This window comes from Pseudonaja textilis, unplaced genomic scaffold (assembly GCF_049901715.1).
Source record: "Pseudonaja textilis isolate UNSWEBS1 unplaced genomic scaffold, rPseTex1.2 PTEXSCF22, whole genome shotgun sequence".
NCBI classification, from domain to species: Eukaryota; Metazoa; Chordata; class Lepidosauria; order Squamata; family Elapidae; genus Pseudonaja; species Pseudonaja textilis.
This window is the reverse complement of record NW_028262865.1, coordinates 398377-425038: the sequence shown is the minus strand read 5'-3', so window position 1 is coordinate 425038 and position 26662 is coordinate 398377. Positions and strand designations below refer to the sequence as shown.

The window sequence follows — 26662 nt, the reverse complement described above, 5'->3', positions numbered from 1 at the left end:
CATGCAGCCTGGATTAATTCCTGTGGTGGTGCTCTGCGGGCGACATTTCTCTGCAGGCCACCAAAATTTTCTGGTGCACCACCAGTGGGCCGCAGCCCACCGGTTGGTGACCGCTGGTGTAGGTGATCCCTTGCTCCAGAGTAACTGTGAGAGGGGATCTTGGAGTCCTAGTGGACAATGACTTCAATGGGAGCCAGGCATGTGCTGTGTTACCAAAAAAGCCAACACAGTTAGAGAACAGATCGTCAGAGTTGGAAGGGACCTTGTAAGTCAGCTAGTCCAACCCCTCCCCCACCGCCCAAGCGGGAGACCCTACACTGTTTCTGACCAATGGCAGTCCAATCTCTTCTTGAACATCTCAAGCAGTTCTAGGCTGCATCCACGGAGGGATAGAATCAAGATCAGGTGAAGTGTTAGTAAGACCCCTTGATAAGGCCTTGGTGGTAAGGCCGCCCTTGGAATCCGGCGTCGAGTTTTGGTCTCTGCGATGTTGAAAAAGAGGTGGCGAGTCTGGAAAGAGGGCAGAGAAGAGCCACCGGGAGGATGAGGGCCCTGGAGGCTCAGAACAGAGGAAGGACGGTTGCGGGAATGGAGTTGAAGGACAAGAAGGACATGGGGAGGAAATGACAGCCGTGGTTCCATACGTGAGGGGCTGCCCCAAAGCCCCTGAAGGGCAGGACGAGAAACCATGGGCGGACCCTCCTCAAGGAGAGAAGCAACCCAGAACAAAGAAGACATTTATCTGACTGATAGAACAAGTCATCAGCGGAACAACTGGCCTCCAGAAGTGGTGAAAGCTCCAACACGGGAAGGTTTTTAAGAAGAGATCGAATCAACATCTGTCTGAAATGGGAGAGGGTTTCCTGCCTCAGCAGGGGGTTGGACTAGAAGACCTCCAAGGTGCCTTCCAACTCTGTTATTCTCTTCTCTTCTCTTCCATTCCATCCATTCCATTCTATTCCATTTTCTCTTCTCTTCCCTTCCTTCTATTCTTTTCTATTGTTCTCCTATTCTATTCTATTCTATTCTATTCTATTCATTCTATTCCATTTCTTCTTCTTCTTCTTCCTTTCTCTTCCTTCCTTTCCCTTCCCTTCTCTTCCCTTCTATTCTTTTCTATTGTCTCCTATTCTATTCTATTCTATTCTGTTCTGTTCTGTTCTGTTCTGTTCTGTTCTGTTCTATTCTATTCCATTCCATTCCATTCCATTTTCTCTTCTCTTCCTTTCCTTCCCTTCCCTTCTATTCTTTTCTTTCTTCTATTGTCTTCTATTCTATTCTATTCTATTCTATTCTATTCTATTCTATTCTATTACATACCATTCCATTTTCTCTTCTCTTCTCTTCCTTTCCCTTCCCTTCCCTTCCCTTCCATTCTATTCCCTCTTCTCTTCCCTTCCCTTCCCTTCCCTTCCCTTCCCTTCCCTTCCCTTCCCTTCCATTCTATTCTATTCTATTCCATTCCATTCCATTCCATTCCATTCCATCTTCTCTTCCCTTCTATTCTTTTCTATTCATTTCTATTCCACTCCATTCCACAAACACCCACACCCACACCGTTTCCTGGCTGCCTTGATAAGCGGCCAGACCCATCTTGGTTGTGTTGAATTGGGCGTCTTTAATGTTCCCTTAAAAACAAAAAAAACACAAACAAACCCGGTTTTCCTGTTTGAAAAGGTTTCCTCTTGAGAAGGAATCGCTTCTCTGAATTGTTCAGCCGCCTGGATTCATTGGCTGTGACGGGCAGCCGTAGAAAGTGGATGGATGGATGAGAGGGAGGGAGGGAGAGAGAGAGAGAGAGAGAGAGATGATAGATGGAGGGAGGGAGGAAAGGCTGGTTTGAAAAAATAAGATGAGAAACAGAAAAAGCCGTGACTCAGATGGGCTTTTATTTTCGACCACGTGGTTTACAGGCAGTGCTTTTCAGGCCATGGGAGGCCATTTTCAGGTTGTTTTGACCCAAAAAAGGCCCAACAAGTGGCCGTTTTTCGGGTGTTTTTCTGAAGTTTTCGGAAGCGTTTTTTGGCCCTTTGCGGTCTGTTTGTCAGTCATTTCCCAGCCAATTTTTCAGGCCTTTTCAGGCAGTCTTTCAGGCCATTTTTCTGTACATTTGGAGGGGGGCGTTTTTTGGCCCATTTACAGGCCGTTTTTCAGCCATTCTCAGGCAGTTTTTTTTGGGCCTTTGCAGGCAGTTTTAGGGCCCATTTGGGGAGAGTTTTGGGGAGTGTTTTTTGGCCCATTTCCAGGCCGTTTTTGGCCTATTTGCAGGATGTTTTGAAGCCATTTCTCAGTCAGTTTTTCAGCCATTTTTCAGTCAGTTTTTCTAGCCATTTCTCAGTCAGTTTTTCTAGCCATTTCTCAGTCAGTTTTTCGGGCCTTTTCAGGCAGTTTTTCCAGCCATTTCTCAGTCAGTTTTTTGGCCCTTTTCAGGCAGTTCTTCAGGGCATTGTTCGGGCATTTTGGGGGCCATTTTTCAGGCAGTTTTGGGGGGCTTTTTTTGGCCCATTTGCAGTCAGTTTTTTGGGCCTTTTCAGGCAGTTTTTTGGGCCATTTTTCAGGTGCTTTTTTGGCCCATTTGCAGGCTGTTGTGGAAAGGGAACTTCACGAGGACAGTGGTGTCACCCAAGCAGGAAAAACCCAAAGGGAACATCAGGCCAGCCATAAAACAAACTTGCATAGGAAAAGGAATCAAATAAAAGGTATTAAAGAAGCCCCTTAGACAAAAGCCCAAATAGTTAAGAAAACTAGGGAAACAAGAAAAGAAAACCCTTACAAACACCAGACATGCCAAATCAAAGCTCTAGAGGAAATAAGAAAAAAACAACAACTTTTAAACTAGTCTGAATTTCAAAAAAAAAAACAACACAAAGGGAAAAGGAAAACCCTGATGCCTTTTGGGTCCGCCTGTCAGAAGCAGCTACTACATATGGCCACCTAGACCTTAGCTGCCTGAAGGACCAAAGGATTTTAGCTTCAGCCTTCATGGATCAGTCCACCTTAGATACTAAAGAACATTTCCACCGCTTCATCTCTAACTGGCCAACCTTAGACATAGCGGAGTTGCGCAGGATTGCTAACTTTGTCTAGGATCAAAGAGACAAATTGAAAGAGGAAGAGAAAGATAGAAAGACACGAATAGAAAGACAGGAAGACTTAAAAATGTTTGCTGCAATGAAACACGATGCCAGACAAACGCCAGGTAAAACCCCCTATAATTCAAAGAAATGCTGGCATGGCGATAAAGCAGGATGGTCACAAGGCAGATGCCAGCATTGTTATAGGTGCCGACAGGAAGGTCATTTCCGCAGACAATGTCGGCAACACCCCTCCCGCAACCGGTATCACCCACCAGCTAGGAACATGAGGCCAAGCAATAATCCAGCCCATTACCCTGAGCGACAAAGTTTCAGGCACCACCCAGCGCTTCCTTTCCTCCAATAAATAATAACAATAGACGTCAATGGGAGCAAAGGAGAGAACATGATTTACCCCTTTCCTGACTAGAACATGACAATGAAAAGCACTGAATTCACGGCTACCTTTAACGGACTGGCTATCCCCCTAGAAAACGGCCCAGAAGGGGAACCCATTGTTACCATTCTTATCGTAGGAAACAAATACAATTGCTTAGTTGATACTGGAGCCACCTCCTCAGTAATTACTGGACCACCATATAAAGCTTCAGTGGCTGAAGGGGCTCGGGATAGCATAATGGGAGTGTGTGTGGGGGAGAAATAACCCCTGTAAAATTGACCCACAACGTACCAGTAGAACTAGGACCTTCCACAATAGAGCATGCATTTACTATTCGCCCCCAGTCCCCACTGTCTCTACTAGGAAGGGATCTCCTCTGTAAAATGGGAGCTACCATAACATGTGGCAAACAAGGGCCTGCAATTGGAAATCCCAGGAAAAGGCACACACAAGACAATTATGCTGATAACCAGCAACACAGGGCTTCATGAAGATTTAAAAAGCCTGCCATCCTCCTTATGGGGCTGGGATGCATCAGAAGTGGGACTACTTAAAGGAGCCATGGAGAGAGCAAACAAAGAGGTGAAGACCCTACTGGGCAAACTGTCAGGAGACACACCTCTCCTGGCCACAAGTGCTCCCAATTGCCCTCTTTTACATCAGAACCAGACCAAGACAAGATATAGGTATTTCCCCTTTGAGATCCTTTTGGTCACCCCTCCACCATACCCTACTAGGATCCTCATTCTCAGGCTAGATCCTCACTCCCTTTGCTTAGATAGGGGGATAGGGTTCTCTCTTCTTATCTTACAGCCCTGCAAAAGAGACTACAGACCCTCTGAAGCCAGAGTGCGCTGACACAGACCTTACCCCTGGAAGAAGCCCTGCACCCATATGAGCCAGGAGATTGGGTGTGGATCAAGTTCTTCACCAGAACCTCCCCTCTAACAACCCAGCTGGAAAGGACCCTACCGAGTCTGACGGACTACACACACCGCCATAAAGGTCGCCGAACGAGACTCTTGGCTACATTGGACACACGCAAAGCACAGCCGTCATAGACCACAGCCCAACTCCACCACAATCAATCCCACCCGTCAAACTCAAGAAAGATCGGGACACAGATGGACGCTTGCAGCATCCTTCAACACCGTTGAACCACACCACCGCGAGGAACCAAGCGCAAACGTCGCATTACACAAAACTGGACTCCCAGGTGGTGAGTTATAAACTATTTTTTTAAAAAAATTTACTCTCACCTTCTCCATTTTTCTCCTTTTTTTGTCGTATTTTTTTAACAAAAAGGACTTTAACCATACCTTTCTCATAATTTTTTGATACTTGACTTTTTACATTGAGATATATATATATATATATATGGATCTTTGGTTTTGGTTATTCGGGTTTTCTCCCGCGTAAGATTGGAAAACCTGAATAACCAAAGATCCACATACAAATACCCGCGAGAACCTCAGAAAACACACACACACACACACACACACACACACACACACACATATATATATGTTATGTCCCCTCTTGGAAATTCAAACGAACAAACGGAAAGCAGCCATTTCACAATCAAATCAAACTATAACTGCTGACAGGAACTGTTAGGGCTTCTCTTCAAAAGTCAAACAGACAGAGCTCTTTTTTTCTTTTTTAAACTCAAAGAAACTGAAGACTCTCAAACTGCAACGTCTTCATCCCAAGTAATCATTAATCATTTTGTTCCTGGCGAGAGGCGCAAGCTCAGCTGTGTCCTTTTATACTCATCAAGGCAACGTGCTAATTAGCTGGCTTGCCAATCAGATTACGTTTCCTGGATCTGACGTCAATCCAAGATCTAACAGTCATTAGATTCAAAGTTCCGAGCCAGGCCGATCCTGCAAATCAAATGTGTCCTCCCTTGTAACATTCGTCTCCTCCTCTTCATTGCACTCACTAAAACTTGCTGATTCATACAAGTCCTCCTCGCTGGAGCTTCCATTCAAAACTGCAGGCAAAACTGTTAGGACTCCACTTTGAAATTCAAACAGTCATTAGATTCAAAGATCCTAACAGGATTGGTCCTTCCAGACTCCACTTTGAAATTCAAACAGTCATTAGATTCAAAGATCCTAACAGGATTGGTCCTTCCAGTCACAACACTATCCCCCACCTCAGGGCCCTTCCCCCGAGTCTAACGATCAGGATGTGGTTTTGAAGGGAATTGTGCATGATATCTTCGAATAAGGTCTGGGGCATGTACCTTGGCCACATCCTGCCAATAACGAATCTCTGTTTCATTTTTTAATCTTCCCACAAAGTACTGGAATCGTCCCTTTTTCCATCGTGAATCATAAATTCCAACCACTGTAGTATCTGTAACAGGTTCAGTGTTGGGCCTAGATGTGAAACGTGCCAGACCTAGGACCTCCTTAAGGTCGGATCTACCCTGTGTTCCTGACGAGCCAAGAGTAGTGTCAGGTACGGGTCTGCGGGTCCCTCTCCGTTTGCAGGAATTAACAAAATGTCCCAGACCCCCGCAATAAAGGCACAAGCCTTCCTGAAACCTTCTTGACCGTTCTTGCGCCGTTAAGCGAGGGCGGAGTGCTCCCAACTCCATCGGCTCCTCCATCTTAACTGTAGCTTGTGAACGAAAGAGAGAAGGTGGTTCCACAACGGGCCGTCTGCTTCCGCGCTGTTGTAAACGGGCTTCAATACGTAGGCACTGAATTACTAATGCATCCAGGGTTAAAGCCCGCTCTGCATGGACCAGCTCATCTTTGATGGCATCAGACAAACCTTCCTGGAATGCAGCCATATGAGCCGGTTCGTTCCAATTAGAGTCCAAACACAGCAACCGAAATTCTGCAACATATTCCTGAAGGGAACGTTTCCCCTGACTAATATCCCATAAACGTCTGGTCACAGTTTGACTTTTAATTGGGTTTTCAAACATAACCCTTATTTGTTGCAGAAAACCTTGAAAGTTATCTAGTAATGGGCTATCTTGAATTAACAAGGGAGTAGCCCATTTGGCAGCCTGCCCAGATAAAAGGCTGAGAATGAATCCCGTCCTGGCCCGGTCATTTGGAAAATCTTCAGGCCTCAAGGACATAAATAATTGACACTGCCCCAGAAATGCCGGAAACATGTCCATTTGTCCCGAAAACTTCTCCGGCATGGATACCGGGCTTTTCCTCAAGGGAGGGGCTGAAGGAGCAGCAGCAGTTTGCAAGCTTGTAATATGACTTAGCAATTGGGTAACCTGGTTTTGAAGAGACTGGTTACTTTCTAACAGCTGCTTTATCTGTTGCTGCTGCTGGCCCACCAGGTTCTGCAATTGTTTTGTATCCATCTTGGTTTGAAGATAGTTTGTTTTTAGGCTTGAAAGCAAAAAATGTAATGTCTCACTTATAAGCTCAGATGAGCAGACGAAGTTTCAAAACTCAAAATATTCAATGTAAACAAAGCCGAATTCAAAAGAAATAAATTAGCACAGTTGTACAGTCTTTTGGCAGACTTCCCGGACTCTTATCAAGCTAGATGGAATTAATCAATTATTTTTAGCAGACTTTCCGGACTCTGTCAGGCAACAAAATTTTCTGGTCTCTCACAGACCCTGCAAACATACTTCTCTCAACTGATCACACATTAAAGTTGATTTATAAGTCCATCTTACCTGAAAGATGGTTTGTTTGGGGCCAGGAACAATAATGTTATGTCCCCTCTTGGAAATTCAAACGAACAAACGGAAAGCAGCCATTTCACAATCAAATCAAACTATAACTGCTGACAGGAACTGTTAGGGCTTCTCTTCAAAAGTCAAACAGACAGAGCTCTTTTTTAAACTCAAAGAAACCGAAGGCTCTCAAACTGAAACGTCTTCATCCCAAGTAATCATTAATCATTTTGTTCCTGGCGAGAGGCGCAAGCTCAGCTGTGTCCTTTTATACTCATCAAGGCAACGTGCTAATTAGCTGGCTTGCCAATCAGATTACGTTTCCTGGATCTGACGTCAATCCAAGATCTAACAGTCATTAGATTCAAAGTTCTGAGCCGGGCCGATCCTGCAAATCAAATGTGTCCTCCCTTGTAACATTCGTCTCCTCCTCTTCATTGCACTCACTAAAACTTGCTGATTCATACAAGTCCTCCTCGCTGGAGCTTCCATTCAAAACTGCAGGCAAAACTGTTAGGACTCCACTTTGAAATTCAAACAGTCATTAGATTCAAAGATCCTAACAGGATTGGTCCTTCCAGACTCCACTTTGAAATTCAAACAGTCATTAGATTCAAAGATCCTAACAGGATTGGTCCTTCAGTCACAACATATATATATATATATGGGGGGGTAGGGAGGAAAAGGAATCTAGCAATGGGAAACATGAAATGCAATATATACTATGTATTATTATTTTCTGTAACCATTGTAATACTTGTAACACAAGCAGCTGCGTTCCTGGAACCAAAGCTTATCCCAGAGAAAGGAAATGTATGGGAATGTTTAGCGAGAGAAATACTCAACACCACTAACTTTTGCCTAGCAGGAGGGAAATCAGTCAAGGATATCTTAACCACATGCCTAATGGGAGCCGGAGCTCTCCCAGCGGGAAAATCACACCCTCCGAAGAAAGGCATTTTGACAGCCTTTCAACAGTATGAATAGGCATAACTAGGTATGCTTATGTATAAATATCGAAATCAAAATCTTATCTATGTCAGTCAATTTATCATAGAATCCCTCTGTTTTAGAATCTTTAGCATACCTTGAGTGTATTTGCGCATATGAAAACCAAGAGACTCACCTGGTTGGAGGGAATGGGGAATCCCCGCTGGCAGGTGGATCTGCTTCCCTGCTGAGTCTATTTTAAGGAAGATCAGACCTCTTCTGCTCTGCCTTCGGGGCGTTCAGAAAACGAAAGTTGAAGGACTAAGAGGAAAACAACTTTCCACTCATCTTTTGAAGCCGACTTCCTAATTATTCACATTTGCGGTGAAGTCAGATTACTTTGCAAGGAACAAAACGGGAAATGTGTTTGAGCAATGAGGTCCAGCCAAGGGCAGCATAGTCCTCTTTTTCCTTCACTCCTCTGTGCAGAGGTTCCCAAACTTTAAGATTTGTGGACTTCAAGTCCACAGCGTGCTATGCTACTTGAGGAATTCTGGGAGTTGAAGTCCACCAGTCTTAGAGTCGCCGAGTTTGGAGACCCCCTTGCTCTGTAGAGCTTCTTCTACTCCTTGAGAGTTTCTTCCCCCAGAATCTGCCTTCCTGAAATTTGTACCCCCTTTCCAAGAGGGAGAAGAGTTGGGGTCTTCTGGAAGGAAGCGACTCTTCCTCCCACCACTGCCCCCCGCCTCATCTTCTCTTCTTCAGGTCAGACACCCTCCCCACTCTCCACCCCATGGTTATCCCTCTGGGGTCCCCAATTGGTCTGAGGGGAGGGGTCCAGAGGTGGACCTTGGACTTCAAGGGTCAGCTAACAGATCATCAGAGTTGGAAGGGACCTTATAGGTCATCTAGTCCAACCCCCGCACAAACGGGAGACCCTACACCATTTCTGACCAATGGCAGTTCAATCTCTTCTTGAAAGTCTCCAGTGATGGCATTCCCATAACTTCCAAGGGCAACTTCTGTTCCACGGGTTGATGGTTCTGACTGCCAGAAAGTTTCTCCTTATTTCCAGGTTAAATCTCTCCTTGTTCAGTTTCCATCCATTATTCCTTGTCTGGCCTACAGGTGCTTTAGAAAATAGCTTGACCCCTTCCTCTCTGCGGCAGCCCCTCAAATATTAGAAGACTGCTATCCTGTCTCCCCGGTCCTTCTCTTCCCTAAACTAGCCAGGCCCAGTTCCTGTAATCGTTCTTCGTGTTTTATCCTCCAGTCCCCTAATCATCCTGGTTGCTCTTCTCTGCACTTTTTCTAGAGCCTCAACATCTTTTTTATAATGTGGTGACCAGAACTGGATGCAGTACTCTAGGTGTGGCCTTACTAAGGTTTTATAGAGTGGTATTAGCACCTCACTTGATCTCAATTGTATCTCTCTGTTATTGCAACATAGGATTACATTGGCTTTTTTTGGCTGCTGTTGCACACCGTGGCTCCTATTTAACTGGTTGTCCACTAAGACTCCAAGTTCTCTCACAGTTCCTGCTATTGAGAAATCTGGTTTCACCCAGTCTATATGTGTCCTTTTGATTTTTCTTGTCTAAGTGTCGGACTTTACTTTTCTCTACATTGAATTTCATCTTTCCGAGACAACTGAAATTTGCAGGTTCCAATAATGCTCTCAAAAATAGCACTGATTTCCAGGAGTGTCTGCGGGACGAAGTTGACCACAAAGGGGAAGGTTGAGAAGAAGCATGTGGTATGGAGCTGGAGACGGAGATCCTTTGGCCTACAAAATAATTTCCAATCCTCTGATTTAGGCATCAATTAGGAGATCAAACATTCCCGCTTTCCAACGGCTGAGAAATGACTTTCCCAGGGAATCAATGATAGACAGAGCGATAGATAGGTTGATCCAGAAGTGGGATTACTTTAGTCCAGCCCCCTGCTCATACAGGAAGCCCTATAACATTTCAGATAAATGGCTGTCCAATTTCTTCATAAACACCTCCAGTGTTGGAACACCCACAATTTCTGGAGACAAGTCATTCCCCTGGTTAATTGTCCTCTGTCAGGAAATTTCTCTTTACTTGTCGGTTGGTTCTCTCCTTGAATAGTTTCCATCCATTGCTTCTTGGAACACTGCTATCATGTCTCCCCTAGTCCTTCTTTTCATGAAACTAGACATACCCAATTCCAACCACCATTCTTTGTATGTTTTAGCCTCCCGTCCACTAATAATTTTTGTTGCTCTTCTCTGCACTCTTTCTAGAGTCTCAAGATCTTTTTTACATCTGGCAACCAAAACTGGATGCAATTTTCCAAGTGTAGTCTGGCCAAGGCCTTATGAAGTGGTACTAACACTTCATGTCATCTTGATTCTATCCCTCTTAAAGTAGCCTATGATTCTGTTTGGGTTTGGTGGGGAGGGGGGCAACTGTAGCATAGCGCTGACTCAGGTTTAAAAGGTTGTCCACTAGGACTCCAGTATCCCTGTTGCACTTACTACTGTTGAGCCAGGTATCACCTATTTTATGCCAGTGCATTTGGTTTTTCTTTCCTAAATGTAGGACCTTACATTTCTCACTGTTGATTTCATTTTGTTAGATGGGGCCCAATCTGTCGATCCTTCTATACCCCGAGCTTATCTTCTGGAGTGTTGGTATTCCTGTTAATTTGGTCTTGTCTGCAAATTTGATGAGTTCCCTTCTATCCTCTTGTCTAAATCTATGATGATGATTAACAGATCTTTGTGAATCCTCCTGTTCTGTACTTTTTTCCGTGTCCAGGAGGGTCTTGTGTCCTTCGAGGAGGTGGCTATGCATTTCTCTGAGGAGGAATGGTCTCAGCTGGATCCTGACCAGAAAGCACTGCATTCAGAAGTTATGCTTGAAAACCATAGGAACGTGGTCTCTCTGGGTAAGAGTTTTCTAGTCCCCAATAAAGGAGAGAGATTATAGTTAGTTTTTTATTTAAAAAAACACTAATCAGATATTGTCTCCTGGGAAGGAGAAGGAAAGGATCTGGCCTTGTCGTGCTCCAAGGAAGGAAAGAGTCAACGTCTCTTTGCTTAGATGCTTTCTGTGCCATTTCTTCTCTGTATTTTTCCATTTCTATTTGAACATCTGTGGAGGCTGAAAAGAATTAAGGTGTGCTTTTATGTGTCCTCTGGAGGTCATGTGAGAGGAGTTTGTTGTCATTTGTCCTCTGGAACCTCTCCAAATTGTATGAGAACAGAACTTTCATCCTCAGTCCGTGAAAGATCACTCTCCCAATCCAATCCAAGAACAAAGGCCTCAGGCAGTGAGACTCAGTGCATCCTAGGGTACGGGTAAACTCTGAGTGACAACAGTTCACTTAGCGACCATTCCAAGTTACGACCAGCCCTCCCCCAAGTACTTGAGACCAAGCCCCCAAATTATGAGTATTTGGCCTACAGAGTGCTTCTGGATGCTGGGGAGGGAAAAAAACAGGATGTGCAGAGGGTTTGTGAGGTGAAAAATGAGCCCATTTTTGTCCTGTAGAGTGCATCTGGACGCCGGGGAGGGTAAAAATGGGACGCACAGAGGCCAAAACTTTTTTTTCCTTGTGTTCCTTCTCTAAACCTAGGTGTGTCTTATGGTCCAGTGTGTCTTATAGTCTGAAAAATATGGTACATTGCAATTATGTGGTGAGCCATTGGTTCCCTTGCCTGCTTCAGTGCATTTGCAGAAAAAAGGTCTAAAGTAGTGAGACACGTGAGATCAGCAGTGGGAAATCTAGCACTATTGATCTCATACTACACTGCTTTAGGCCTCTGTTCTCTGCTAACCAAGGCCTGCACGAGATCCAGGACCATATGCTTTTCAAAGAGAGGGAAGGCATCTTCATTTTCAAAGACTTTTGCCCTGGATCTCATGCAGTCCTCAGTTCTGAAAAGAACACAGGCCTAAAGTACTGCAGTGTGAGATCATGCGCGATTAGTAGCCTGAGATCTTGCACTACTGGTCTCGTGTGATCTCTCAATAAAGTACTTTAGGCTTCAGTTCTCTGCAAACCGACACCTGTACCAGATCCGGACAAAGATCCCTTGCAAGTCGATGGGACTTTGGGGCAGTGAAATAGCCATTCTTGAGGCATCCCAACCTTTCCAGTCTCAGCACAAAGAGTGTTTACAAGCCAACGGGAGGCTTTAAGCAAGGGATTTATCTCCAAAATCTCATCGCTGGGATCGAGGAAGAGGCCGAGTGGGAGTCCCGCCCGCCAGACACCGTGGAGCAGCTGCTCCAAGGTACACCAGGGAAGAAGGAGCTTGTTTCAAAATTGTTTCATTTCTCACAGGTCTCTGCGGAAATTAAGCCACCTCAATAAATCTTAAGTTTTCTCCTAATTCCTCTTTGGATGTTTCCCCTGATTATTCCTTAACTCAAAACTGGCTCGGAGTGAGATTCGCATATATATAGATAATTGTGAAGAAAGAGATGTATTCTAGATATTTGCAAAGCTTTCATGACTCATGAATATAGAAATCATATCTGTATCACACCACTGTAGTAGGCATGCAAAGAAATAACCTAAATTTTTGGAGAAATTCAGAAGGAAACTCAATGGACTTTCTAACATCGATCTTTTTCTCTAACCTTGTTATCATTTTCTTTGAAGTTTTTTTATTTTTATTTAAAAAAACCAAATCCATCTTTCAGTTATAAAGTGTGTTGACTGGGTACATATGTCTTGTGCACATATTAATATTTTGTATACATTTCTTACTAAGTTTACATTCATATTACAACCTATTCAACATTATATATCATAACAACATCATTTAATTTCTTACTTTATATTCCAACCATTTATAAAATAAATCCCATATCATATAGTATTCCATTTCTTCTTGTTCTGTAATTGCCCATGTTAATCTACTCATTTCTGCACATCCCAATATTTTCTTAATCCCCTCCTCCTCCTCCATTGGAACCTTTTCATTTTCCCAATTTTGAACAATTTTGCATGGAGAATGTGGAAAGAGTTTTGCTCAGAATGGTCACCTTCTCATAAAAGGATCCACGCCGGGCACAAAACTGTATTGCAATAGCAATTCCACTTAGACTTATATACCACTCCACAACGGTTTACCGCTCTCTCTGAGCAGTTTACAAAGTCAGCATATGGTCCCTAGCAATCTGAAAAAAAGTAAATAGCTTCTTGGACGGCTTGAGATGGCGGCCAGATAGCAGATTAACAGAGTTGGGAGGGATCCTGGAGGTCGTCTAGTCCAACCCCTGTCGGAGTTCTCCGACGAAAGCAGCGGGAAGCGGAAGAGAAACGGGATCTCCGTTCGGGGCTGCTTTGCGAAGGAAAGGGAGTCCTCCTGCCCCCCGGAAGGAAAGAAAGGGGGGCGTTGGAGGGTGGGGGGGGAGACCAGAAGGAGCCTCTTCGTCCAGACGTTCGGAGCAAGGGAGACGCGGGTTCCAAGGAGGGGGGGAATCGCCTCTCCCTGGTTTACTTCAGGGTTTTCCGGGGCTTCCCTCCCATTTGGGGATGTCTGTGGGTGGCCCCCCGACTTCCCCCTCGCTACCTCTCCCGCCCTTGTCTTCCAGGGCAGCAGCAGCTCTTCCTTCGGCAGAATCTACCCATGAAATGAACTTGTGGTTTATGTGTTGGGACTTTTGAGCCGGGAGGGGGCCAGAGCGAGCGGAACGACCAATGGGAATTCTCCCTGCTTGAAGCGTCATCGGTCTCCGGGCAGAGTCCTTTGGACGTCCCCCGAAGCAGGGTTGCCATCTGGCCGTTTTTCCGACCAAATTCGAGAAATCTGGCCGTATTTCTTATCTGCTTGGCCGTGAAAAAAAAATGATGTCTCCGGCCAAATTTATGGCCGTACGAAAGTTGCTTGGCCGTGAAATCAGCCGGATGGTAATCCAGCCGCTCTCCTCCTCTCGCGCATGCACGTCCCCGTGAGCAAAAAGGAGGACCAGCGCGTCCTCTGGCGCTCTCCTTCCCTCGCGCATGCGCGTCCTCTCAGTTCTCCGACACCCCCGCTTCCTCTCAACTCCCGTCACACACACCCCTTCGGGGACCTTGGCGCCCGGCCACGCCCCCTTCCCGCCTGTGACCCGAGCAGGGGCGGGCTCCTCCTCCCGTCAACACCCCACCCATTCCTATTACGGCTCATTCCAAGGCCACGCCCCTCGGCTTCCCCAGCCATCCCGAGCTCTCCTTCCCTCGCGCATGCGCGTCCCCGTGAGCAAAAAGGAGGACCAGCGCGTCCTCCGGCGCTCTCCTTCCCTCGCGCATGCACAAAAAATAATTTGGGCGAATTTTGACTATCTCCTCGCGGGTGAAGTCCAGGGAGACTCTGCCCGGAGACCAATGACGCTCACGCAGGGAGGATTCCCATTGGTGCTTCCGCTCGTTCCTTTGAGTGATGGGCGGGCTCCTGCCTGAGGGGAGCTGCGCTCTGATTGGCCGCTGCGGGTGGAAAGGGTGCGTTTCCCTTCTTTCCCGCCTTTTTCTTCTCTGGGCGAGGGTTGCCAGATCGCAGCTTGGCTCTGCACACTCTCTCTCCACACACACACACACACACACACACACACACACACACACACACACACACACACACACACACACACACACACACACACACACACACACACACACACACGAAGACATGCCCTTACACACACACACACACACAAGAAAACATGCTGTTACACACAGACAGACAAGAACACATGCCCTTACACACACACACGAAGACATGCCCTTACACACACACAAAGAAAACACATGCCCTTACACACACACAAGAAGACATGCCCTTACACACACACACACACAAGAACACATGCCCTTACACACACAAGAAGACATGACCTTACACACACACACACACAAACACAAGAAAACACATGCCCTTACACACACACACACACACACAAGAACACATGCCCTTACACACACACACAAAAAGACATGCCCTTACACACACACACACACACACACGAACACATGCCCTTACACACACACACAAGAAAACACATGCCCTTACACACACACACACAAGAAAACATGCTGTTAGTGTTTGGGGATAAACCCCCAAGCAGAGTATGCAGCAGCAGTCAAGCCAGGCAGGCAAATGAGAGAGAGAGTGGGCCCAAGAGTATACACACACTGGAGACAAAAACACTGTTTGTAGTTTTAAAATAGTTATTTAATTCACACAGAGATTAAGAAGTGTCATTCAGTCCATATATCATTATCCAGTATATCCATCCAGTTATCAAGTCCATTAACAGTAAATACAATGTCCTTATCTGCTTGTAAATCTTCTCCTCCCGATACCTTTCTCTCAAAGACAACGCTGAATCCACAGCTCACCAAGCAAACAGTCTTTGTGTTCAGTTGAAATGGTATCTGGCACAGTAGCCTCCAAAAGCAAGCAGATAGACGTTCCAACACAGCAGGCAGCAGACCAGGAACAGAACCAGGTGCATCCAGAAGCAGGAGGGTCTATTACGTTTCCCTTCCTACCTTTATTAGTGCCTGCAACCGCACCCACAATGACATTGCAGTTTCTTGCTTAAAGCTACAAGACACTTAATCCTAGGTTTACATATTTATTCAACCCAAACCTGGTTGGTGTATCCATATACCCAACATTCTCCCCTTTTGGGTGATATAAATATGTAATGCCTTACATTCTAAACCCATATTTTTCACAACTCTCTAGATGCTTAATAGCACCTTGGGCTTTAGTAAAATGATCAGCTACATTGTCCTCCGACATGCAGTACTCCAGCTGTATCAATTTACTCTGTACAGATTGTCTTACATTAAGATACCTCAAATCTGTATGTTTACTTCTCGTTTAACTGCAATATTAGTGGCCATTTGAATTGCTGCCTGATTATCTTCATGTACAACTATAGGGTAATTTACAGTTATACCCATATCCTTCAACATTTGTTTGTACATAATTAACTCAGTACACAATAAAGATAAACAGGAGAATTCTGCCTCCATAGTAGACAAACTTATATGCTGTTGCCTTATTGACTTCCAGCCTATTAATGTCTTACCCAGCATTATGGCTGTTCCTGAAGTCGACTTTCTAGTGTCTCTTTCTGCTGCAAAACTAGCATCTGCATAAGCACTCAATATGAGATCACCTTTTGGTTCTAAATACAGTGCATGGTGTAATGTTCCTTTAAGATATCTTAGGATTCTTTTCAATGCTATCCAGTGACATTGAAGCGGATCATTATTGTGTCGTGCCAGCTGATTAATACTAAAAACAATATCTGGCCTTGACCAATTGCTAATATATGATAAGCTACCAATCAAAGATTGATATAATGCCTTATCACATTTGGGACTTCGAGTATCCATTTTGCAAATATCCTGACTCATTGGAGTCTTTGCAGGCTTACAAAGTTCCATCTTATAATCTATTAGCAATTTAGATATCTTATCTTCCTGAGATATCTTAAAACCTTTCTGTGTTTTCAGTATATTCAATCCTAGATATCTCTTTATCTCCCTAATTGCTTGATTTTTATTTTCTTGGCTAATGATGTTATTATTTCATTTGCTTCATCATTAGTCTTAGTTATCAGAGCAATATCATCAGTAAACAACAATAATAATGATATTTTCCCATTCTTTTCTCTCTTAAATAGACATGGGTCGGCTAAACCAGCTTTAAACCCTATATTGGTCAGTTCCTTCACAATATACTGGTTCCATTCATAGCCCGATTGTTTAAGACCATAAAGGCTCTTCTTTAATAACCAACAATCATTATTATTGTCTCCTTTAAATCCATTAGGCCTTTTCATATACACAGTATGTCTTAGTGGAGCATGCAAGTAAGCAGTTTCCACATCTAAATGGTTAACTATATATTGCTTGCTTGCTGCCCACACTAATGCTGCCCTTAAAGTTGCTGCTTTCAGACTAGGTGCAAATACTTCATCATAGTCTTTTGCACTTTGTCTAAAGCCTTGGGCTACTAACCTTGCCTTATGGATTGAGTTTCCATCCTTATCTGTTTTTATTTTAAAAATCCATTTGCAGCCAATGGTTTTTTCATTACTAGGTAATCTCACGTTTTCATACACCTTCATATCCTTCAATGATTTCAATTCTTTATTAATTGCTGCATACCAATTTTCTTTCTCTTTAGAAGGATATCTTTTAATCTCATCCACAGTATTTGGGATTCTATTTTCCTGGCACACTGTATTAGCCTGGTATCTATCAGGCGATCTAGAAATACGTGTAGTCCTTCTGGGTATTACTGGGCTTGGTTGAGTTACTACCTGTTCCTCATCTTCAGCTATTTCTTCCTCTAGGGGCTGTACTTCTTCCTGTACTTCTTGCTTTACATTATTTTTAAAGTTACAGGGATACTTAATGGGATTTCTGTAGGATTCTATAATCACCTTGTTATTGTTATCCTGTTCTAACTTATCCCATCCTACGTGCTCTAGAAATTGGGCATTAGCACTACATAACACCTTAGATGTGCCTTTCTCCCAAAATCTATATGCCCTATGGTTAGCTTGGTAACCAACGAAGAAAAATTGTTTAGCTCTATGTTGCCCTTTACGCCTGAGTTGTGTAGGGATATGCACCCATGCTGGTGCACCAAATGTGTGCAGGTAACTCAAATCAGGCTTCCTGCCATGCCACATGGTGAATGGTATTTCACCAGTAGTTGAGTTAACCACATTATTTAATAAATGATTAGCACACATTGTGGCCTCCCCCCACAAAGAATCAGGTAATCCAGAATCAGTTATCATAGTACGGGTCATTGCCTGCAATGTTTGGCCTCGCCTTTCAACATATGCATTGTGCTGTGGTCTGTATGGTGCAGATGTCTTATGAGCTATTCCAGCTGCCTTTAATCTATTCTGGAATTTGCTATTAACAAATTCCGTGCCATTATCTGTCACCAGGGTTATAATTTGCCGTTTGGTTTTTCTTTCAGCAAACTTTAACCAGTTGAAGAAATGTTGATATGTTTCAGTCTTGCTTTTCATTAGGTAGCAAAACCCATATCTAGAGTAATGGTCCATAATGCTCAGTATATATCGAGCACCCCCCATACTGGGTTTCTTTGGACCTATAATGTCTGCAAATACTACTTCTAATGGTTCTTTAGTTTTGAAACCATTTAGCCTATTTGCAGGCATTATTTTACTCTTATCTTCACAACAGACATTACAACGCAAATACTTATCACAGGGTTTTAATCTTATTCCTTCAGATAACTCTACTGTACGTTTTAGCATTTTAAAATTCACATGCCCCAAACGCCTATGCAATAAATGGATACATTCATCATGAGGCTTGATATTATTAAATACAGTCTGTGCCTCCCCTTTCTTACTATCATGTAAGACATATAATGTTCCATTTAAAGCTGCAGTTACCTTTTTGCCGTCTCTTTCCAGTATGCACTTATTATACTTAAATGTAATTACATATCCTAGTTTATCTAATACTCTTACAGAAAGTAAGTTCATCTTTAACTGTGGTACATATAACATTTTTATATTCTGGTTTAAACATGGACAATAAGCAATACCTTCACCCTTGGCCTTGAGGTGCCAACCATTGGCAAGTGATATATGTTGTGAACTTGTAGACATTTTTATAAACTTTGTCTTATCTCTCGTGATGCAGTGGGATGCACCACTGTCCACCACCCATAAATCATTCTTCATATCACAATTGCCAAACGTGGCCAGTTCAAAGGATTTCTTTGGCTTCTTTACATTCTGGCTTTTTTCTTTTCTGCAGAATCTTGCCAAATGTCCTCTGCCTCCACAATTAAAACACTTTTTAATTGTGTATGCCGTCGAAGATAACTTCTCTTCTTCCGGGTGCTTTACTTTACACAGCTGGTTTCTTTCCAGCTTTGAAGATAATTTATCTTCTTTATTAGGCTTATCTTCTCTCAGCTGGTCACGTTCAAACCTTCTTCTGGCTTCTTCTAATAGCCTGCCGGTAATCTCAGTTACTGATAAACTGTCTTTTGGCAACACCTCTAATGCAGTCACAAAATCATCATAGCTTCGATCCAAAGAAGACAGTATGATGTATACTTGTTGCAACTCATTAAATATAAGCTCTTTTTCTTGCAATTCTTGAAAAATGCTTTTCATACAGTTTAAATGAGTTAACATGTTTCCATTTATCTCAAGATGTGTTCTAAACAGCTTCCGTGTAAGATTGATATGAGCTCCTACACTGTCTCGAACATAAATCCTTTTGAGATTCTCCCAGCAGTCTGCAGCATTTTCCACTCCACGGATATGAATGAGTTGCTGGTCAGACAGGGTGAGACCTATGATGCACAAAGCCTGTTCATTCTTTCGTTCATAGTCCTGTATCAGTTTATAATCCTCTTCATCGTTAGGATTTAAGTTGGATACATCTGGTGGGTTTGTTATTATGTCCCACAAACCTTCTCTTCGTAGAAGTAAACTACATTTCATTGACCATGAAACATAGTTTGTTCCATCTAGTCTGGATATCATGGACAGATGTGGCAAATTTACTTGTGCCATTGCTCTTGTGAAAAATAACTATTTAACAAACAGTTTGTATTTACAGTAATTTGCAACTCCCACCAGCTCTCACTGCTATATCCTGGTTAGTTAGACTGTGCACACTGCTGGGCCCATAACCAATGTTAGTGTTTGGGGATAAACCCCCAAGCAGAGTATGCAGCAGCAGTCAAGCCAGGCAGGCAAATGAGAGAGGCTGGGCCCAAGAGTATACACACACTGGAGACAAAAACACTGTTTGTAGTTTTAAAATAGTTATTTAATTCACACAGAGATTAAGAAGTGTCATTCAGTCCATATATCATTATCCAGTATATCCATCCAGTTATCAAGTCCATTAACAGTAAATACAATGTCCTTATCTGCTTGTAAATCTTCTCCCTCCCGATACCTTTCTCTCAAAGACAACGCTGAATCCACAGCTCACCAAGCAAACAGTCTTTGTGTTCAGTTGAAATGGTATCTGGCACAGTAGCCTCCAAAAGCAAGCAGACGTTCCAAAACAGCAGGCAGCAGACCAGGAACAGAACCAGGTGCATCCAGAAGCCGGGTCTATTACGTTTCCCTTCCTACCTTTATTACTGCCTGCAACCGCACCCACAATGACATTGCAGTTTCTTGCTTAAAGCTACAAGACACTTAATCCTAGGTTTACATATTTATTCAACCCAAACCTGGTTGGTGTATCCATATACCCAACACATGCCCTTACACACACACACAAGACATGCCCTTACACACACACACAAGAGAACACATGCCCTTATACACACACACATACACACCCGCCACAAGCTTATGCCCTAAAGCGTTGGGTCTTCCAGCCCGTTGTGAGAAATGACGGGGGCTTGGCAGCCACCGAGGAGGAAGCGGTAAAAAGCGGGGAAAGGAAACCTCCCACACCGAAGCCAACCCCCCAACCACAGAGGAGCAGTTGCGTCGCCCCTTCAGCTTCGTCCGCCCATGTGGGAGGCGGGAAGTTTCTTCCAGGGGTCGTTTCAAAGGCCCCTCCGGGCTGGCCAGGAGCCTTTGCGTTTTGCTGCCTTCTCCCAGCCCTCACAAAAAAATGTTTTTTTTCCACTAAGGTGGAAAAACCAAGCCGCAGCAGTTGGCCGGATGGGCCTTTTTTTGGGGGTCAGGAACCGCTCTTGAGGGAAGGTCCCCACCGCGCGGGCAGGACAACTGAGGGGGCAAAGCGGTTGCTTTTTGGGCCCATCTTCCCGCCCCCAAGTCCCCAAACTTTTTTTCTTTGTAAACCTGAGGGGAAGAGTTACAAAGAGGACAGTCATTTTCATGTGAAGAGATTGGATTGAAAACCGGTATTTGGCCAACATTTCGATTTCATGGCCAAGCAACTTTCATAGGGCCAAATTTCCTACGGCCAAATATATTTGGCCGGAGACATGACTTTTTTTTCACAGCCGAACAGATTTCTATACGGCCAGATTTCTCGAATTTGGCCGGAAAAACAGCCAAAGGGCAACCCTGGTCAGAGCGCCCAGTTGTAGTTGATTGGTTGGAAGGTGCTGCGGCCCCTGCGTGAGGCAATCTATGTTATGATTGGTTGCTGGTTGAGAAGGGGGGGGGTCTCCTTTTCCCGCCTTTTTTCTTCTGTGTGCTCTGTATGCTGTTCTGGGGTTTACCTGATGATTTACCTCACGATGCTCCTGTGAGGAAGAGAGAGAGTGAGGGAGAGAGAGAGAAAGAGAGAAAGAGTGTGAGGCAGAGAAAGGGAGAGAGTGGGGGGACAGTGTGATGGAGAGAAGGAGAGGAAGAGAAAGAGTGAGGGAGAGAGAAAGAGAAAGAATGGGACAGTGAGGGAGAGAAGGAGAGGAAGGGAGAAAGAGAGAAAGGGACAGTGTGGGAGAGAAGGAGAGGAAGAGAGAGAGAGAAAAGGACAGTGAGGGAGAGAAGGAGAGGAAGAGAGAAAGAGTGAGGGAGAGGAAGAGAGAGAGAGGGAAAGAGGAAGACAGAAAGAAAGAGAAAGAGAGAAAGAAAAAGGGACAGTGTGAGGGAGAGAAGAAGAGGAAGAGAGAAAGAGAGTGAGGGAGAGGAAGAGAAAGGGAGGGAGAGAGAAAGGCAAGAGAAAGCATGTGAGGGAGAGAGAAAACTGAGGGAGAGAGAGTAACAGAGAGAAAGAGAAAGCAAGAGAGAAAGAAAGGGAGAGAAAGAGAGAAAGGGACAGTGTGAGGGAGAGAAGGAGAGGAAGAGAGAAAGAGTGAGGGAGAGAAAGGAAGGGAGAAAGAGAAAGGGACAGTGTGAGGGAGAGAAGGAGAGGAAGAGAGAAAGGGAGAGAAAGAGAAAGAAAGGGACAGTGTGAGGGAGAGGAAGAGAGAGCGAAAGAGAGAAAGGGACAGTGTGAGGGAGAGAAGGAGAGGAAGAGAGAGAGAAAGGGAGAGAAAGAGAGAGAGAAAGGGACAGTGTGAGGGAGAGAAGGAGAGGTATGTTGTAACATGGCATCCAATGACCTCTGGCCTGCTGGATTGATGTTGCTGCTGCTGCTGCTGAAGATGGTGCGGATGGTGCTTTCCTCATTTTGAAGTATATTGGTTCTTGTAATCCACAAAAAACTAGAGGATACAGCCATTAGTTATAATCCGAGGGAAAGACAAAAATATAAGTTGCAATGCAAGGATTATTAGGCTTTTAGTCCCATCATTCTTGTGGTTATTCTTCCGGTGCTTCCAACCCTAATCCCTTCTTATCATAAAAAATTGGTAAGCCGGCAAATTGTAATCCACATAGGTCCACCAAACCCCCAGAATTCAACCACCAATTGTTTCATATCCACAGGTAGAGTGGTCACAGAACAAAAAATAAATAAGAGAAAGAGAAGTCCTTTGCCGTTCTCGGCTTCTATTTCACTGTATTGGTTTAGTTTCCACTTGAGTTCCAAGAGCGGCACTGTTTAAAAATAGACGATCTCGAGTCTTCAGCATTTTATGATAATTGGAATGCGTGGTATAATTGGTTATCTCAGAGATAAACTGTTCAATGAACAATGGGTAATTTAAGCATAGATAGTGATAAGATGTGTATATTTAAAGTAGGGTAGGAGAATTGGATCTTGCAGACTGTCAAAAAGGATATCTGTCTGTTTTTAAATGTATTTTCTTTTTTCTTCCATTTCTTTGTTTTCTTCTTTCTTTTATACCTCTTTTTCTCCTTTTTCGGTTCGCAAGACCGAGCGTTTTTTTTTTCCTTTTTTTCCTTTTTCTTCTTCTGCCCCTGTTGTATATGTAATGTTGATATGTTTTTAATTGTAAATTCAAAAAAATTTATTCAAAAAAAAATAATAGAAGATCTCCGTGTTTCGCTCTGGGTCTCAGCTATTCAGCATAAACAACTGATAATGGGAAAGTTGTATATCTAGCAGTCAGTTCTTCAGTCTCTCGAGGTTATATTCCCCCGCTTCCTTTTGTCACTTGCATCTCCTGGCTTTCACTTCTGCCTGTAGGTGGTGCTGTTGCTGCTTCGCTCTTTTTCTTCCTTTTTTTTGGTATCATATACTCCGAACTAAGTTTTATTTTTTTAAAAAAAGATCTGCATGTCCAAGTTTTGTAAGATCCAAAGGCTTCTAAATTAATCAATATTATAATGAATAAAACCTCGTTGAGGGTTTACAACCTGTGGCCTTTGTTCCCATCATAAACTCCACCCGCAGTTCAAAGGACGAGGAAAAACTCCGCAGAGCAGAAGCAAAGGAGACTGGCAGATCCACCCAATTCCCTCCAACCAGGTGAGACCCCAGAAGCATCAGGATCCCCCCCCCCAAGTGGGCATTTCACAGGGCCGCAGGGTGAGCTCCTCCTGGGCCTGTTGTGGGAAGCGGTTCAGGGAGCAGCCGAGAGCAAGAGGCTGCTGATCTCTGGGAAAGGCCAACAGGTAGATGGGACAAGCGGAGATCCTGATGTTAGCAAAATGCCGGTGGGGAGGGAGGCTAATGGAGGGGAATGAGTAGATGAGATCCTAACCTTGGGAAGTGGATCCTGAGATGTTTAGGATCCCTTGTGTTAGGAAAGGCAACTTCGGGGTTGCGGGGGGTGGATGAGAAAAGCAGGTGACTTAGCAACAAGTGTCGCACAGAAGCAGCTGTTGTTGTGGGGGATGTTCTAAGAAATTTGGGTGGGGGGAATTGCTCCTTTTCTGAAGGCTGCTGAATTCTCTCCTGGCAGACAACTAAGGTGAGGCCGGGAATCGAGAGCAGGGAAGCAACAACTTCTTTTGACACACACACACACACACACACACACACACACCCCACTCCTTATCCTCCTCAAATCCATCTCCCCCGCCCACAATTGCAAAACCTGATCTTCCCGGAGGAAGTTTTTGTCTTGCCATTTTAATTTTTTGGTGCCATTTCTTCTTTTCCTACCCTGTTTCTCCAACAAGGCGGCCTCCCCGAATCAGAAGTCCCAGCATGTTTTATAGGCGTGAAATGAAATTAAGCCCCTCCCCCCCCAAATTAAGGCCTATATTAAAACATGTGAAATGGGGGGGGGGGAAATGGCAGGGGGGGGCTTGCCGTTAGGAAGTACTTTTGTCGCGCACCCGGATATGGTGCTGCCTGTGTTGACCCCGATGCGAAGTGTCCCACCAACACTGAGGTCAACATCCAAGCTGTCACTGCCGGCCCGAAGATGCAAGGGGGGGAATTAAGTCACCCCCGAAAAGATGGCCTAGCCGTTTTTTCGGGGCTCAAAAAAAAAAAAAAAAGTCCCGGCTTTATTATACGAGAAAGACGGTATTACATTTAATTGATGTTTTATTAATTTATTAATTCCATTTTCTCTTTGACATTACATTATTTTTATCTCCAGCTTTTTGTGTCCTTCTTGTAGTGGTTTTTTTTCCCCCTGCCATTTCTTTTTCTTGTTTCTTCTTGCTATATGTTATGGCTCATCCTTGCATGTATGCTTTAGCTGTATCCCAGACATTTTGTAGTGACGTTTCTTCTTTTTCCTTTTTTTTTTTTTTAAGTCAGTTTCTCTTTCCATTCTTTGCATAAACTCCTTGTCCTTTAGTCTAGCTTGGTTCGGTGTCCCTCTCAATTTCATCCTCCTTTGCCCCTTCCACCTGACTATGATTGGATCATGGTCTGCCCATATGTTCATTTTGATATCAACCTCTTTGGATATCAGAATGATTCCTACCTTGTTGACCTTTGAGAAACGCATGAAGACTAGATTGTACGCCTGGGCCTGGGTCCTTGACTGTGTCAAGGGCCTCATTTTCTGGCTGTCTTAAATTCCAAAGCAGCCATTTTTCTAAGTGCCAAGTATATTTACTGTGCAACGTTTGAATCATTCTATTTGATGATGGATACTGCCCAGCGCCCTTGACAAAATGGCGGCTATAGAAATCAATATGGAAAGTGATGGCCCAGGTACTGTTTTCCACCACCCGTTTCCCTCTTCAACAGGCAACAAGTGGTAACCACATCATACAATCCTCTCTTGCTCTCCTAGCTGATCCTTTTCCTTTCTTTTTAATAAAGTTTTATCAGGGTTTTCACACATACAAAATACAAGGAAAACATCTTTTGTGAAAATAGCATGGTCCCGGGTTGAACTTCTTTATACAGGCACAAGACTCAAATTTCATGCTTCTTTTTGTATTTTATTCCATATTGTCTGCTCTCATGTCCGGTGACATCCATATCGTCTCTATTCTAGACCATGATTGATGTCCGTTCGAATAGAACAATGGGCGAGAGCACCCAGTTGTAGTTGATTGGTTGGAAGGTGCTGGGGGCCCCTGCGTGAGGCAATCTATGTTATGATTGGTTGCTGGTTGAGAAGGGCGGGGTGTTCTCTTTTTCCCGCCTTTTTTCTTCTGTATGCTCTGTATGCTGTTCTGGGGTTTACCTGATGATTTACCTCAAGATGCTCCTGTGAGGAAGAGAGAAAGAGAGTGAGGGAGAGAGAGAGAAAGAGAAAGGGAAAGAGAGAAAGAGTGTGAGGGAGAGAAAGGGAGAGAGAGAGAGAGAGAGGGACAGTGTGATGGAGAGAAGGAGAGGAAGAGAGAAAAAGAGTGAGGAGAGAAAGAGAGAGAAAGAAAGAGACAGGACAGTGAGGAGAGAAGGAGAGGAAGAGAGAATGAGAGTGAGGAGAGAAAGAGAGGAAGAGAGACAGAAAGGAAAGAGAAAGTGTGTGGGAGAGAAAGAGAAAGGGACAGTGAGGGAGAGAGAGAAGAGAGAGAGTGAGGGAGAGAGAGAGAAAAGATAGAAAGGGAAAGAAAGAGTGTGAGGGAGAGAAAGAGGGAAGGGAAGGGAAGAGAAAATGGAATGGAATAGAATGGAAGAGAAGAGAATAGGAATGGAATAGAATAGAATAGAATAGAATAGAATAGAATAGAATAGAATAGAATAGAATAGAATAGAATAGAATAGAATAGAATAACAGAGTTGGAAGGCACCTTGGAGGTCTTCTAGTCCAACCCCCTGCTGAGGCAGGAAACCCTATCCCATTTCAGACAGATGTTGATTCGATCTCTTCTTAAAAACCTTCCCGTGTTGGAGCTTTCACAACTTCTGGAGGCAACATCTCTAAGTGAATCTGTGATTCTGTGAGCAACTCAATCTTCCTACCTGCTTTGCCTGATTTGGGGCTAAAAGTTGCTCTTTTTGAATGAAAAATTCAATATTTTCATATGAGTTTGCTTGCAAGCAAATTTCACATGACAGACTGAACTAGCTGATGGCAGAATCATGGGTCTCTAAGTGAATCTGTGATTCTGTGAGCAACTCAATCTGCCTGCCTGCTTTGCCTGCTTTGGGCTAAAAGTTGCTCTTTTTGAATGAAAAATTCAATATTTTCATATGAGTTTGCTTGCAAGCAAATTTCACGTGACAGACTGAGCTAGCTGATGGCAGAATCATGGATCTCTAAGTGAACCTGTGATTCTGTGAGCAACTCAATCTGCCTGCCTGATTTGGGCTGAAAGTTGCTCTTTTTTGAATGAAAAATTCAATATTTAGATACATGGTTTGTTACAAGTTAATTTTGTGAGTTTGCTTGCAAGCAAATTT

At 43.9% G+C, this 26662-nt stretch overlaps 2 protein-coding genes across 2 annotated transcripts in view; one reads left to right on the top strand and one right to left on the bottom strand.

Moving 5' to 3' along the window:
* LOC113454943 (GTPase IMAP family member 9-like) overlaps positions 1-8358 on the bottom strand; it is a 120835-nt gene extending 112477 nt beyond the window's left edge. Inside the window, exon 1 of the mRNA XM_087918929.1 lies at positions 8268-8358. The gene's annotated coding sequence lies outside the window, so the exon portion shown is untranslated. The remainder of the gene's footprint in view (positions 1-8267) is intronic.
* Positions 1-26662, top strand: part of LOC113454163 (uncharacterized) — a 76760-nt gene that overhangs the window by 44743 nt on the left and 5355 nt on the right. The window lies entirely within an intron of this gene.